The 10,698-nt window shown below is 32.4% G+C and overlaps 1 long non-coding RNA gene across 4 annotated transcripts; it reads left to right on the top strand.

Moving 5' to 3' along the window:
• The first annotated feature begins 277 nt into the window (after positions 1 to 277).
• On the top strand, positions 278 to 4,467 carry LOC103497579 (uncharacterized). 4 transcript variants are annotated; one of them, XR_001763768.2, is made up of 5 exons: positions 278 to 894; positions 1,220 to 1,427; positions 1,517 to 2,284; positions 3,124 to 3,285; positions 4,453 to 4,467. It is a non-coding gene; the product is annotated as an uncharacterized LOC103497579 (long non-coding RNA). The 4 variants fall into 4 exon arrangements; XR_001763769.2 differs by lacking the exon at positions 4,453 to 4,467 and adding an exon at positions 3,874 to 4,339; XR_007815910.1 differs by lacking the exon at positions 4,453 to 4,467 and having other exon boundaries at positions 278 to 647; positions 829 to 894; positions 3,124 to 3,388.
• The last annotated feature ends 6,231 nt before the right edge of the window (positions 4,468 to 10,698 follow it).

A 10,698-nucleotide genomic window follows, 5' to 3' on the forward strand; every position in this document is an offset into this window, starting at 1 on the left:
AATTGACACAGAAAAAAAGAAAACCAATTGTTTGTAACTACATGTTCTACTACAATGGAGAATGAAAAGAACTCTCAAACACACTTATAAATCCCTCGTCCCAAATAACCTAATACAACTACTTGAATTCAATATTACAACTTATTACTAGAAAAATACTATCTTGACGTCTGTGATTTTAAATACTTTGGCAGTTTTTAAAAAAACGTTAATAATTTTATGAAAACGCGGAGTAACCCATGCATTTTTTTTAAAAGGGAACTTAAAAAAGAGCATTTGATTTTTAAGTGAATGAATCATTTTGGCAAACCCTACTCACGGCAAATCCCACAAATCTCACTCGAGAAGCTTCCATTGATTCATTCCATACTCTGACACTTCCGCTGCGTCCCAACTACAGAGAAGGCCGATAGACTCTAATTCATCTACATCTCAATCTCAGATTATTTTACTTGTACGCCGTTGATCCCTGATTCGTCCGCCGTCACTTCATCCTCTGCGTCTCAATCGCAGATTACTTTACACGTCCGCCGCTGATCTCTGATTCGTCCTCTGCCACTTCATCCTTTGCCTCTCAATCTTAGATTTGTGGCTCTGTCGTTGGTGCTAATGTTTCCCTTCGGTAACTTGTATCCTTTAACCAAGCGGTCAGTGCGACGACGACTTTTTCCACCGTTCTATTTGCTTATTTGAGGATCATTATATTCTTCAACTTGGTTTTGGTTATTCTTCAACTTGTTCAAAAGATATATTTAGTATGCATTCTATTCTTAGATTATGAGTCAGTTTTAATTCAACAAAAAGGATAATATATATAGTTTTGTTTAGTGCTTTGTGTAGAAGGTCCTAAAGTGGAGCCTGCCGGATCGGAGTGAATAGCTGGGTGGAACAACAGTGAGTTCAAATATTTGCAAGTTTTTGGTTAATTTTATTTCGTCGTCGTACTGAAAATCAAACATTTTCTTTTTGTCAAAGCTTGAATAAATAGCAGTGTATGTTAGCTCTTTGCTTTATTTGTGTACTGCTACGAGGTGTGAAAAGAATTATTAACTCAGATCAGTGGTTTATAATTCCATTTAGTTTCTAACTCTATGTAAGTATGATAACTTAGCAATGCTTGCAAGCTTTACTAACATTCTTTTTTAGTAGTAGCTTGTTTCTTAGAATGACTGAAATTCCTGAAAGGCTACACAATCATAGTTCTTTGAATTGTATGTAGGATACATGAAGTTAACATCAAGTGGAGGGTCGTTGAAGCTGTAGGTTTCGTGGAAATATTCCATACTGTGGGATTCGCATTATTGGTTGTCCATTTTGTTGTTGTGAGTTTCTTAGAATGACTGAAATCATTATGAGATTCTCATAAAGAAAAGGATTGTTTCAAAGCTATGTTCGATGAGAGCGATCTATATTGCTCTTGGGTTAAGGTAATTGATTATTTTACTTGTTTTAGTCTGATTTATCTGGAGTTGTTTTTCTCTGATCTTGTGTTGGTTGTCGTGTTTGTGTGTTTAAGGCGGCAGCCACTAGAAGTCCACAGGAGGGCAATACTAGATTGGAGAATATGTGTTAGAAGAATTTAGAACTTAGCTCGTCAGAAGAAACATGTTCTTTTTTTGCATTTACACAATACACGTGCACATATAGGCTAACCTGAGGAAGTAATGGATTGTTTGATAGGAAAAGATTATGTATGAATCTTGTCTTCTCTTCAGTTTCTTGCTGAGATTTGTGGCTCCAATTATATAAAAATTCGCAAGTTCGTGGCTCCAACTCCTTCCACTGCCGCAAGATGTGAAGCAGTTGACGATTGTTGCTTTAAGTTTATATGAAGCAGATGACGGAGTTGAAGAATTATTGTGTTCCATTTTGTTATATTCCCCGTCTAGTATTATTCGTAGAAATCTATGAGTTATTTGACACTCCACTCCTACAATAACACTTCCGTTTTTGGGAAGCTTGTATACATCTAACTTACAAATTTCTATTGACTTCTATACTCAAGGTGTAACACCTTAGGTCTAGAGTTCATATCAGGATTCGGTGTTCGGATCTCGACATTCCCCTACATCCTAGCAACACCATCCTTACTTGTCTTAAAGGCTTATTAGAGTGAAAGTCTTTCCGATAAATCAACACAAGTCATTTCAGCATGCTTTTATATGCATAATGGGAAAATGCCTAAAAGGTCACTCAACATAAAATTGTTTCAAGCTAAGTACGTTTAACTTTGGAGTTTCTATGATCGAGCCACGAAAAAGAAAGATGCACTTTGTTGGTAAAGGTATTAACTTTTAATTCTTTTTGAACTTTTCTTAACCTTATTTTCATGTCTTTAGGATTCTCCCTACTTGTTTCCTTATGTGCATACTTTGTTCATGGATATGTGATGTTTAAGTTCTAATTAAGCGATCTATTAGGCGACTAGACTAGGATGATGCGATAAAAGGAGCAAATCCTATCTATGCATTGCTTATCTTCTCATGATATGTATGTAATACAAGTTTTCATCTCTATCGCCCAAGTGCAAGCGAAGGGAGTTTCATAGTAAGTCTAGGGTCGAATTCAGGAAATTAATGTTTCTATTGAACCTATTGCACAATTAAACCTATGTGGTATAATCTATACAATATGAATATGAAGAATATGTTTTACCCTAATTATATATATTGAGGTGCATTTGGTGGTGCAAAGTGATTATGGCGATGGAGTGAAATGGAAAATGAACTCAATTTGTAGGCATGACATGTAAGAATATTTAATTAACTAATTGTAATGTAGTGTGTATTAATATTGTGAGGGGATACAAAACGTTTATTAGCTTTAAAATTCAGGCGAGCGTCCTTTCGGTGCCTTTGCCATACTTGTTCGCCTCTTATACTACAAGAAATTCTAGATCTTCCGATGTCATTTTAAACCATCGAAAGATCTTGTGTTGGGAGATAGGGTCTCTCCCAATGCACAAATTAGTGCTTCAGGAGCGGTACTATCTCCCGACACGTTACTTACCTCTTTGGGAGATCTAAGAGAAATTCTGACGCTTTGCTATATGCATTTGTAGTTCTTGACATAGTTTTTTATGCGTAGGGAGTTAACCTTTAATAAGCCCTAATCTCTTCCCAGATTTGCAAAGAAGGGGAAGTGGACAGATTTATAAAGATAGGTGCTAGGGTTGCTCTACTCGCCGTCGCTAGAAAGAAACCGTTGCCGTCAGTGGTTGCTTTGCTCGTTGTCGCCACTCCCTTCGTCTTCATTTCTGTCTCTTGCTCTGTGGTGTTGTTTGAGGTAATTTGAATGTAAACCCCTCTCTCTTCACCGATTTTACTCATTCTGGAACGTTTTCATCTTTTACATCTATATTTGTTAACGTGTTCCCTTGTTTGTGACCTTTGTGTACTTTTTTTACTTTCTTGATGTCTGATTTATTATTTAAAGGAAAGGAAGGTTATCTGGAAAAAGAATAATAGATTGGTAGAACTTGTTTTTGATTTTTTAACCATCGAACTTCTCAAGCAAGATAGATATAGAGTAGTGAAAAAAACTTGGCAAAAAAGATGAGTTTTGGGTCGGTGCTGAAGAAATTTAAACGTGCAGATAAATTTTTTTTCAATAAAATAGAGGAACTCGACGCATAAAATGCAGCATCAGAAACACGACATCGGGAGATCCATTTTATGCGTCGGGAGATCCACGCCCGATTCATTTTGCCTAACCCTTGTTCCCATGTAACCCCTTAGTGCTTTCGTCGTAAACGTTAACATTTATGAACTTATGTGAAGGATGAACTTGTCGATGAGAGTGTATTGCTACAATCTCTTCGTTGCTTGTTTAGTTAAATATGGGCCACTTGTCAGGCGATTGCTATCAATGCAGTTGTCACTACAAGAAATTGGAGATATCCCGTCGCACAAAAAAATGTCAGAAAAGACGAAGTCAAGAAACAACACTTATCCCAATGTCGGGGAAGACGTGTCGGGATTGGTCCTCTATTTTGACGTGCTTTTGAAGATGTCGGTATAGACTAATGTTTCCTCGACGCCATGCATGTAGACGTTTAGAAATCTTTAATTAGAATAATATTTTTAATTTTTCTTAATGCCGTAAAAGTACACGTCAGCAATTGTTGGGCCATTATCGACGTGTAATTTCATGGTGTTGAAAAAAAATTGAAAATATTATTTTAATTAAAGGTTTCCTCGACATCTACTTGCATGTCGACGTCAGGGTATGCCGACGTTGCCACGGTTGACCACGTTAGGGAAAACTTGAAATTTAAAAAATTATTTTAACTTTTTCCTGACGCTGACAAAGAGACGTCGGGATCAATTTGCCTTTGATCGATGTAAAGTTGACCACTTCATGGGAATTGTAATGTTTGATTCACAATTTTTAATATTTTCAAATGTTAGTTTATCTTCTCCCTTTTTATGTAACATTTTGATTGAAATATAGGAGCAATCAATGATGAATAAGGCTGTTAGAGCGAAGCAGCCCTACAACGACAGTAGCGTATCCAAATTGGAGCTCCAGAATTTGAAATCTATGACATATTTAATAATATGTCAACTTGTGCTATAGGCTATGAATTTAACGGTCATTCAAATAGAGAAGTTGCCATGCTTCTGATTAATGGATTTAGTGGAAGTCTCAAATTTGTGGTGGGATCATGCCCTAACCACTAAACAAAAAGAAACAATAAAAAGACATAAGACAAAGGTTAGAAGGGCAATTAAAGTTGAAGAAGGAACTTCAGCAACTCAAGAGGTGGAAGAATTAGATAACTTATAGAAACTCTTCTCTATGCAATTAACCTGCATTTCGGTCTAGGAAGTGACAAGAATGTAGAAAATCAAAGGAAAATAATAAAAAAATCTAAAGTACTCCTCTATGGGAAATTTTAGATGGTATAAGGATATGTTCTTATTAAGAATTTATATTTTCAAGGATTGCAATGCTAGACACTGGAAAGAAATTTTCATTGATGGACTTCCTAGCTTTATGACAGAACGTGTCTACAATTCTCTTAACAAAGCTTACCCCAAACAAATACCTTGGGAGAACTTTACTTTTGCTCAATTAACCTCTAAAATTATAGAGTGTGGTTTAAATATATGTAACGAGATAAAAATTCAAACCAAAGTTCAAAAGCATTCAAATTTTCCAAAGAAAGAAATAAAGACTTTTTGTTCTCAATATGAATTTGAGAAAGTCAAAGAATCAGGTTCATCTGTAAGAAAAGTGTCTAAAAAACTATAATATGAAACCCTATATTATAGAAATCTCGAAGGTATAGCAAACCTTATACTCCTAAGGGGTATTACAAATATTTAAATAACAAAAAAACTCGTTGAAAAACAGCAACAGGAAGCTAAAAAAAGAGGTAAATCAAATAAAAAGGTTTTTTTTTTGCTACAAATGCAGAAAAGGACATTATGCCAACAAGTGCCCACAATGAAGAAGAATATTAGCTATATTTCAAACGAAGAATTAAAAAGAAATATTTTAGAAACACTTAGAGATTCTTTAACAAATGAGTTATTTTCAAAGCCATTTCAAAAAAGGAAAACAATTTCTGAAAAAAATCTTTCTGAAATTTTAAAAACTTCAAAAGAAGAAATACCAGTTTCTATTAATGATTTAAAATTTGAAATTAATTGCTTAAAAAGAGAAATTTCTCAACATAAATATGAAATTTTAGAAATTAAAAAAAAAAATTTCTCAAATGAAACAAAATGATAATTTAGAGATTTGAATTTAGAAAAAGATTTTTTTAAGTAATTTGAATCATGAAATTGATTTAATTTCAAAAATAAGTTTTAAAAAATGGTATTGTTTAATTACACTAAAAGTAGAAGATTTCAAAATTACCTTAAAAGCACTAATTGTCTCAAGTGAGGTTTCGATCAAAATTGTATTCAAGAAGGTTTAATTCTTGCAAAATATTGTGAAAAAAACCACATGTTTTTACTGGATCAAATGTAAAAAGATTAAATATGAAATTTAAACTTTCAAAAGTACATGTTTGTAATAAAGAACATTCCTTCAAAACATCTTTCGTTTTAGTTAAAGATGTTCGCAAAGAATTAATTCTTGAAACACATTTTATTATTCAATTGTATCCTTTAATGATAATAGAAAAAGAATTAGTAACAAAGAAATTTGGTGAATGATTGATTTTGGAATTTATCACTCCAATTTTACTTCATAAACTTTTAGATATTAATGTTTTAAAAAGTGAGCAAATAAAAAGAAAAAAAAGACAAATTAGTTTTCTGAAATAAGAAATTGATTACAAAGGAATTGAAGAAAATTTGAAAGAATGTTCGATTCAAAATAGAATAAAAGGAAGGGGTCTTTTAAAAAATATAAAAAATCGATAAAATATTTACACTTTATAGAACAATTTCGAAAATGAAAAAAACCTAAAGGTCCATCGTGTAAAATATAAAAAATGTGTCTTCAACAATGCATGCCTAATATATTTGCGATTATTTAGATTTAGTTATTGTTTGATATTCGATCATTTAGATATGGCTAGAACACGATTGTTTAGATATGACTACAACACGATCGTTTAGATATGGTTACAATTTATACGCGATTGTTTAGATATGGCTACAATTTATCTTTTCAATTTCATCATTTAATTTTGTTACACGATCGTTTAATTTGGTTACGTTTAAATTTGGTTACATGATCGTTTAGATTTGGGGACTAAATAATTTTTTAAAAAATTTTGGTACAAGATTTTTTTAATTCTTTTGGTACACGATCGTTTAGATTTCTTTACATGATCGTTTACTTTTTTTACACAATCGTTTACATTTGGCTATTCCAATTCAAATGATTTATTTCAAAGATTCTTTATATACGATCTTTTATTTTTTTTAGTTTACTTTTTTTAAACGATTGTTTACATTTGGTTACTCCAATCTAAATGATTTTTTTTAAGATTTTTTATACACAATCTTACTTTTTTACACGATTATTTACATTTGGCTACTCTAATCTAAATGATATTTTTTCAAGATTCTTTATCTTTTATTTTTTTTACACGATCGTTTACAAATGACTACTCCAATATAAATAATTTTTTTTCAAGATTCTTTATAAACGATCTTTTAGATTTTGCTATTTTTTTTTACACAGTTGTTTATATTTGGTTATCCAAATGTAAACGACGTAAAAAAAGAAGAAAGAAGAAAAACAATGGAAAAAAGAAAGACGATGGAAAGAAATCGCAGCGAAAAAAAAAAAGAAGAGAAAAAAAATACAAAGATGATGGAAAGATTTTGAAGCGAAAAAAAAAGAGGAAAAAGGAGAAAAACGATAGAAAGATTAAATGACGTAAATAAAGAATTGAAAAATAAGAAAAATGATGGAAAAAAATTGCAGAAAAAAAAGGAAAGAAGAAAGACGAAATCGCAAGGGAAGACGGGGAAAACGAAATTGCATGAGGAAGACGAATCGCGAGGAAGAAAATAAAGATGAAAGGGCAAACCTGAAATATTTAAAAAATGACTAACTTTATGGACTTTGTTACACGGGTCGTAAATAGGTTGGTGTTTTGTTACATTTACAAAAGTTTTTAGCGAATTCAATTACAAATTGAAAAAGAAATTTGTTTTAATTTACCAAATGCATTTTGGGAAAGAAAAAACACAGACTTGCTAACACGTTGGATCATGTGTCGCCTTTAATGTCAACAACGCCATCGAAAAGAAGTATGAAGTTTCAAGGTTAGTAATCAACTACAAACCTTTAAACAAGGTTTTGGAATAAATTAGATATCCAATTTCCAATAAACAAGATTTACTCAAAATAATTGCAAATGCAAAAATATTTTCAAAATTTGATATGAAATCCAGATTTTGGCAAATTCAAATTTTCGAAAAAGATAAATATAAAATTGTTTTTAATGTTTCGTTCGGACAATAGAATGGAATGTAATGTCTTTTGAGCTAAAAGATGTCCAATCAGAATTTTAAAAAATTATGAACGATAAGTTTAATAATTTTCAAGATTTTACAATTGTTTATATTGACAATGTTTTAGTTTTCTTTAGAAAATATTTTTAAGCATATTAATATTTTTATAGATATTATAAAAAGAAATGGTTTGGTAGTCTCTTTACCAAAAGTCAAATTATTTGAAACAAAAATAAGATTTTTTGAGTTTTGAAATCCACCTAGGAAAAATTAAGCCTATTCAGAAATCAATTGAGTTTGCTTCAAATTTTCCTGACCAAATCCAAAATTTAGAAAAAAACCAAACTTCAAAGATTTTTGGGTTATTCAAAATTATGTATCTAATTTTATCCAAAATCTCAAGCTCATTTGCAAACCACTAAACTAAAGTTTAAAGAAAAATCCAGAACCATTGTTAGATAAACACACCCAAACTGTTAAAAAAATTAAGTTTTATCAAATCAATCCCTTGCCTTAGTTTAATTAATTCAAAAGAAAATTTTATCGTTGAAACTAATGCCAATGATATCAGATATGGAGGAATCCTAAAGTAGTGTCTAGGTAAGACCGAATCAATAATTCGATTCCATTCAGGAATTTGGAATGACACACAAAAAAATTACTCAACAGTAAAAAATGAATTACTTGCAATAGTTCTTTGGGTTCCAAAATTCCAAGGAGAATTGATTTATAAAAAATTCATTACGAAAACTGATTCTAAAGCCTCAAAATTTGTGTTGGAAAAAGATGTAAAATTTTTTGTCTCAAAATAAATTTTTGCAAGATAGCAAGCCGTACTGTCTTGCTTTAATTTTGAAGTTGTGCTTATAAAAGAAGAACAAAACCCCTTAGCTGATTATTTATGAAGGGAGTTTCTAACTCCAAAAATTTCTCTCCTTTCTAAAAACTCTTTCTCGTTAGAAAATGAATTCGAAAAAGGGAAGTACTAGAGGAAGAACAAACTCTACTTCTTCAAAGGGCAATCTCCCATCTTCTTCTTCTAATTCTGCACCTTCACCTATGAGTGCAAATCAATATGCAATGGATTTAGGGTTTACCACAGTAACCCAATCCAGATCAAGATCGTCCGACATATAGATTGGATCTCAAACGGAGTCATCAACTCCACCTAGGCCTTGGGCCAATCTCAGCCAACCTTCTGGTGGTGTCGTTCAAATGAGACCTCCTACCTCTCCTTCATCCAATAGGGAATCTTCTACTCCTCTAACTTATTCTCAGGCTGTCACCTCCAATAAACGGTTTGAGACAAGACTCGAGATCAAATCTTATTTTCAAAAACCTATCACTGACATCCATGCAGCGTGTTGGCGTCCTTGCCGTAGTGGTTAGCCATTTACGCGAAATGCAACTCTTTGCCTTATAGTGCTGATGCTATAAGGCAGAAGGCTTTTGGTTCTTTTGTTTCCTCTTTCACCTCGATTTGAAATGATTGATGACATATGACTCCAAATTACTCGAATAAGCTCCGAAATGACATCAAATCCAAATTACACCATATATTGCTCAAAACCTATAACACAATCAAATAAGATTGTGAAATCACAAAACGAGCTTGAATTAAGCGAAAATGGATAACGTATTTTATACGCTATCATCAACTCCAACTTAATACTTTGATCGTTCGTGCAAGGTATAACAAAACACCAATAACATAAAGATAGCTTACAAGGTTGCTACATGCTTTTCTCACGCCTTAACAGTAAACAAGAGTAAAACGTCACTTCATATTCCAATAAAAAACCAAGTAATCAATTCAAGATATTAGAATTAGATCTGTTCATGCATAAGCGAGTCTAAAACTCTCCTACTAAGGCTCAAACAAAACCCGAAATAGATTTAAAGGACCCTTAGTTCACTTTCCCTCTACTCTGGCAAAATAAGACTAAAATGCAACTCCCTAATGCAAAGTGGTAATAACAAGTATCTAGGCAATCCAACTTCAAGTCCTTTTTCCCATTTCTCTTTTTATTCCTTTTTTTATTTTTTTGTATTTCTCTTTGCTTATCTTGAGATCTTGCTCTCATCGAGATCAGAAATTATTACTTTAGGCAAGACTCTTTCAACGCCAAATTTGTGCTAGGGTGGATTTCCTTGAAACTAACATAGAGTTGGTTTATTTTATTTATTGTTTTTTTTTATTATTTTTTATATGAAAGGTTGGGGAGATAAGTTGGTTTAATTCTTGTACATGCATTACTAAATTGACTTGTGGGAGGCTTTTCAGGGTGACAGCAACCCTGTGGACCCGATAACACTACTCTAAGCATGCTAGGCCTAGGATAGTAAAATCATACCTATTATCATCATGCAATACTTCATACATGCTAAAAACTCTAAGGGTGCAACATAGATGTGTCATTAGAAAACACAAAACAAGCAAGCACACAATTGCCTATGCTCAGATGCTCAAGGGCTCTAATTAGAACACAGACACACCCCATCTATAACTTAAAACTATGCAGTATCCTCAATGTATAAAACAGTAAAAAATGGACAAAAAGAAAGGAAAACCAAAATCTTCCCTGGAATTTGGCACACTGTGGATGGACGTTTAGCTCACAAAAAGTTACAATCTCTTAAAATTTTCCTAAAACCATAAAATGATAGGAAAAATTAGATTAAGAAAAAAATAAAAATAACTGAATAGCACCTAGAAAAAAAAAGCAATAAAAGTTTTGGTTGCCTTCATGTAGTGCAAATTTTTAAGGTC

Source organism: Cucumis melo, chromosome 1 (genome assembly GCF_025177605.1).
Source record: "Cucumis melo cultivar AY chromosome 1, USDA_Cmelo_AY_1.0, whole genome shotgun sequence".
NCBI classification, from domain to species: Eukaryota; Viridiplantae; Streptophyta; class Magnoliopsida; order Cucurbitales; family Cucurbitaceae; genus Cucumis; species Cucumis melo.